Source organism: Rattus norvegicus, chromosome 12 (genome assembly GCF_036323735.1).
Source record: "Rattus norvegicus strain BN/NHsdMcwi chromosome 12, GRCr8, whole genome shotgun sequence".
Taxonomy (NCBI): domain Eukaryota; kingdom Metazoa; phylum Chordata; class Mammalia; order Rodentia; family Muridae; genus Rattus; species Rattus norvegicus.
In genome coordinates this window covers 46,496,709-46,502,517 of record NC_086030.1, presented here as the reverse complement: position 1 = coordinate 46,502,517, position 5,809 = coordinate 46,496,709, and the positions used below count along the sequence as shown (strand labels likewise).

The window sequence follows — 5,809 nt, the reverse complement described above, 5'->3', positions numbered from 1 at the left end:
GCAGACCAGGCTCCTTCTGTGTTGATCCTCTGACACTGTAGCCTTTCTCTAGGATAAGTCAGCTCACCAGCACTGACGTGTTTGAGGCTGCGAGACTGCAAGAAAGAAATGAAGCCTGTGTGGGCAGGCTGCTCTAAGAAACACACCATTATGCTCTGTCTCAGTATGAGGTGTGTTTAGAATTCAGCAATGAATCACAGATAAGCAAGCAAGAGACACCAGGCTCCTGCCTTCCCCAGCTAGCGGCTGGCACCTCCTTGCCTGGGTGCTGTTCAATTTATCTTAGGGTTGAAAAGTTACAGTTGGACTGATCACTGAATCCGCAAATCAGGAAAGAGCTGGAGGGAGGGTGCTCAAGCTCCAGAAGAATGGAAAACTTGGGATGGAGGGAAAACTAGCTTCTGGGCAGAGTGTGCCACCCTGAAAAAGTCAGCCAATGAGGATCCAGGGAAACGTGATTGGGTGCACCGGCCATTTTTACCATTCTCTCTCTGCAGATTGATGCCCGGCTTTGCAATGTCTGTAATAGACTTCTTCGCTGCTGGGTCTCCAGGACTCTATGAGGTGAGGATCTCAGTGATTCACACGACTGCTCTTCTACTCTTCTCTTCTTGCTGCTTCTTCCTCTTCCTCCTCTTCCTCCACGTTCTTCTAAAAGATTTATTTATTTAATGTATGTGAGCACACTGTAGCTGTCTTCAGACACACCAGAAGAGGGCATCAGATCCCATTACAGATGGTTATGAGCCACCATGTGGTTGCTGGGAATTGAACTCAGGACCTCTGGAAGAGCAGTCAGTGCTATTTATTTATTTATTTATTTATTTATTTAATTTATTAACTTGAGTATTTCTTATATACATTTCGAGTGTTATTCCCTTTCCCGGTTTCCGGGCAAACATCCCCCTCCCCAGTCAGTGCTCTTAAACACAGCCATTTCTCCAGGCCTGGATGAATGTTCTGATTGAGTGTATGTGGTGTGTGCACCCAGCACCCACCTGTGAGCATGCGCACACAGGCATGTGTATACTATGTGTATGTATGATTCCTATGGAGGCCAAGAAGAGGGTGCCAGTTCGCCTGGACCTGGTGTCAAAGACTTAGGAGCCACCCAATGGTTCCTGGAAACCGAACCTGGGTCCTCAGCAAGAGCAGCCAGCATTCAAGTGCTAAGCTATCTCTCTAGCCCCCTTTTGCAAAGCTTTTAGATGCCTTCTTCTTTTGCATCATAAATTACCTCTAGCACCTTTTCCCTGCTTCCTGGCCTCCTTCATGCCCTGCAGCCGTTCTTCTCTGTTCACAGGCCATTTCTGCAAGGAAAAGTTTGCCAATAAAACGAGGCGTAAGGCAAGCTCAACCTTGAACAGAGCATGAATGGCGGTGAGTCTTCGGGGAGTGTTTATCAGGCCTTCTGAAGCAGCTATAGGAGTCATTGGATGTGCTGCTGTAGTTTGTTCTTTGTGGTGGTGGTTGTTTTGCCTAAGGCCTGTGCTATAAATAAGACAGCTATAGATTTATACTGATATCTGTTTCCTCCCTATGGCAGAGGGACAAACTGCTACTGGGCTGGTCAGGGAAAACAAAATAGACGAGTGGGAATTTTTTTATTCTTCTCCCCTAAAGGGGAGATAACTCAGTCAGTAAAATACTTGGGATGGAGGCATGAAGATTTGACTTTAATCCTTGGTATCACATAAAAAGCTTGATATGGTGGTGTCTTAGAAAGTCAGAGCTGGAGAGCCGGAGACAGGAGGATCACTGGGCTCACTGACCAGTCTGCCTTGTCTTATCAATGAGGTCCAGGTCTGTTTCGAACAAGATGCCGGCTCCTCCAGAATGGAAACCAAGACTGACTCTGGCCTCCACACACGTGTATATGCACACATATAGGTCTCTGCATGTGTAATCATACCTACACACACACACACAAACGCACACACTAGGGGGAACATGCAAAGGAAATGGCTCTATGCAAAGAGCCTTCCCCTCAATGCGTGGCTACCTTCAATGATAGCAGCTTTAGTAGAAAGCTTTGAAATTAAACACGGTGGGGGGGGGGGCGACTCTAACCAGGTGGAGGTGGAGCACACTGTTAATCCCAGCACTTGGTTGGCAGAGGCAGGAGGATCTTTGACTCTGAGGCCAGCCTGGTCTACAGAGTGAGTTTCATGATAGCCAGGGCTACACAGAGAAACCCTGTCTTGAAAAAAAACCAGACTGATAGATAGATAGATAGATAGATAGATAGATAGATAGATAGATAGATACATACATACATACATACATACATAGATACATAGATAGATACATAGATACATAGATAGATACATAGATGCATAGATAGATACATACACAGATACATAGGTACATAGATACATAGATCAAATAGATAGATACACACATACATACATACATAGGTACATATGTACATAGATACATATATGGATACAAAGATATATACATAGATACATAGATATATAGATACATAGATACATAAATACATAGATACATACATAGATATATACATAGATACAGATGGATATATAGATAGATACATAGATCAGATAGGTAGATACACACATACATACATACATATATACATACATACATACATAGGTACATAGGTACATACATACGTACACACACACAGAGATACCTAGACAGGCAAAGAGAGATTTCGATAAGGCTTACAGACACAGTGCTGGATGCTAGAGAGGTCTTACCCAGTGCAGGGAGAAAATGCCTGCAGATCTTTAGATTCCGGGAGTTGAAGGGAAAAGGCAGAGCCCTTGTGTTCATCTGAATCAGACACGGTGAGCTCATTGGGTCCTTTGGAGTCATCCTTGGGGTTTCTTAAGGCCTCACCCCCTTAATCATTTCAACTGTTTTTGTTTTTGTTTTTTATTTATTTTTTTAACATGTGTTAAACCAATCTGGTGCCTACCTTCTATGAGCTCCTTTCTCCTCTGCTCCCTTGCGCCTCCCTGGAGGAGGGGCTGTTGGGAAGTCAGTTTTGGGAACAGAGCACAAGCTTCTGGATGCCTCATGCCCTTCAGAAAAACGATTGGAGAACGTAGTAATGAGCTTTAAAATGCAGCCAACCTAACAAGCTGTCCTGAACGTGCTGATACAGTGGAACACTAATAATTGGATTCATGGCTAGTCCTCGTGAAATAGAACCGTGCCACTTGAGTGGGTGTCAGGTGGTGCTTAAATAAACGGGGACATATCACCTTGAGAGCTTTTGGAGAGTGCTGGACATCCAAAGCAAACATGGATTGGAATCAGTGGGTGCCTCTGCATATAAGTGACCATGTTTGACATCCTACAACACCATAGTTGAGGACAGCTCACTGTGACTACTAGAACAACTGAGAAATGGAAACTGGTTTCAGTTAAATTTTGTTAATTTTTTTTCCAACACGCTGAAAACAGCATATTCACTGACCATTTCAAAACGATCCATTCACCTTAATAATCCATTCACAATAGCTATTTCTGTATACCGAACACAAGTGGAAATGAAAGTATTTTGACTCTGTTGGGCTTACTAGAATTTACCACCTTTACTTAGTTCCAGAAAACATTTATTTCACCCAAAGGAAGCTCCTTACATAGTTTCTCCCCATCTCTTCTCCTAGTCCCCGTCAACCATCAACCATCAACCTATGACCCATCTCCTAGGAATTTATCTATCCTGGATATTAAAAAAAAAAAAAAAACCCGACAGATTCAGAGCCAATAGGATGGCCCAGTGGATAAGATTGTTGTCAAGCTTAATGACATAGCTTGATTCTCTGGATTCACACAGTAGAAAGAAAGAAATGGCTCTCGCAAGTTGTCTTCTGATCTATGTGTGCACATCGGTGTGGGCGCGCGCGCACACACACACACACACACACACACACACAAACAGATTTTCAAAAAAATGTAATAAAAAAACTAAAAACAAAAACACACCCACAGTGTACCTCCTCCACCACCCCCACACCACCCCCCAAAAACCCCCAGAAGCTGGAAAGATGACTCAGTGATTAAGAACATTCACTGTCTGCATTACAGAGAACCAGTGTCTGATACCCAGCATCCAACAGGGGAGCTTACAACCATTCCTAACTCCAACTCCAGGGACTCCAGCGCCCCCTTCTGGCCTCTGAGGCTACTGCACACAGACAAACATGCAGGCAAAATATGTAAATACGTAAAATAAGGGTAAATAAATTTTAAGGAAAAACAGAATCATCTAGTATGTGACGTTCTTTATCTGGTGTCTCTTGTCATGCTACCCTTAATTCCCATTTTAAATTTAAAACTGACTCTTGGCTTTTCTTGGAAAACACGGAAGTGTTCGGAACGTGTGTAGATAGGAATTCACATTTTTTGATCCGTAAGTTTGGTGAAATTCAAGTGTAAGGGGAATCCTTTTCCAACTAAAGTTTGACACCCCAATTGAGCTATGCTGTAGGTCGAATCTTAGCTTGATTCGTTGGGAGAGGCTTGGGATTGAACCAGGGCCTCTCATGTGAGAGGTGAGTGCCTTTGCCCCCAACTCTGCCACAAGTGTAATGTCGCACTTTCATTTCAAAGACTGTGTGTCAAAGCAGTGCAAAATATCTCCTTGGTATTCTTTGTATAGTGACCGCATTTTGAAATATTTTGGCTGTATTTGGCTTAATAAAATGTACTATTGGACTGGAGAGATGGCTCGGCAGTTAAGACCACCAACTGCTCTTCTGGAGGCCCTGAGTTCAATTCCCAGCAACCACATGGTGGCTCAAAACCATCTGTAATGGGATCTGGCGCCCTCTTCTGGTGTCTGAAGACAGTGACAGTGTACTCATATACATTAAATAAATAAATAAATCTTTTTAAAAAATCTACTACTAGGGGCTGGGGATTTAGCTCAGTGGTAGAGCGCTTACCTAGGAAGCGCAAGGCCCTGGGTTCGGTCCCCAGCTCCGAAAAAAAGAACCAAAAAAAAAAAAAAATCTACTACTAAACTAAATTTTACCTTGTTTGTTTTGTTTTTATTTGGGCTACTAGAAAATTTACAATGTGGCTGTGGCTCACCTTATGTTTCTGTCGGATAGTGCTGGTCTAACAAATATGGTCTGACTCATATTGTACACTCTGTTGTTTTTTTTTTTAATCAGTCCAGGTATAGTAAAACATGCCTTTAATTCAAGCACCCAGAAGAGAGAGACAGGTGGATCTCTGTGAGTTCAAGACCAGCCTGATCCACATAGACTGTTCCAGGACAGATAGCATTACATGGTGAGACCCTGTCTAAAACAAAACAAAACTTTTTTTTTTTTTGGTTCTTTTTTTTCGGAGCTGGGGACCGAACCCAGGGCCTTGCGCTTCCTAGGCAAGCGCTCTACCACTGAGCTAAATCCCCAACCCCACTTTTTTGAGCGTCTACCATGAAGTTTTCCTTTTTTATTCTCTCTAACCTGTGGAAAACTTAGTTAAGAATACATTTGCTGGGGCTGGGGATTTAGCTCAGTGGTAGAGCGCTTACCTAGGAAGCGCAAGGCCCTGGGTTCGGTCCCCAGCTCCGAAAAAAAGAACCAAAAAAAAAAAAAAAAAAAAAAAAAGAATACATTTGCTGCTCTAGTTTAAAAAAATTAGGGTTATTTATTTTATGTATATGTGTGTTTTGCCTACACACATACACACACACACACACACACACACACACACACACACATACACACACACACACATCCCGTGTGCCTAGCAGCTATAGATGTCAGGAGAAGGCATTGAATCACTGGAAACAAATTTATAGATGGTTGTGAACCGCCGT

At 43.0% G+C, this 5,809-nt stretch overlaps 1 long non-coding RNA gene across 1 annotated transcript; it reads left to right on the top strand.

Moving 5' to 3' along the window:
* Positions 1 to 224: 224 nt before the first annotated feature.
* Positions 225 to 4,239, top strand: LOC102547619 (uncharacterized). The gene is made up of 3 exons (XR_358749.5): positions 225 to 564; positions 1,304 to 1,380; positions 4,063 to 4,239. It is a non-coding gene; the product is annotated as an uncharacterized LOC102547619 (long non-coding RNA).
* Positions 4,240 to 5,809: the final 1,570 nt, after the last annotated feature.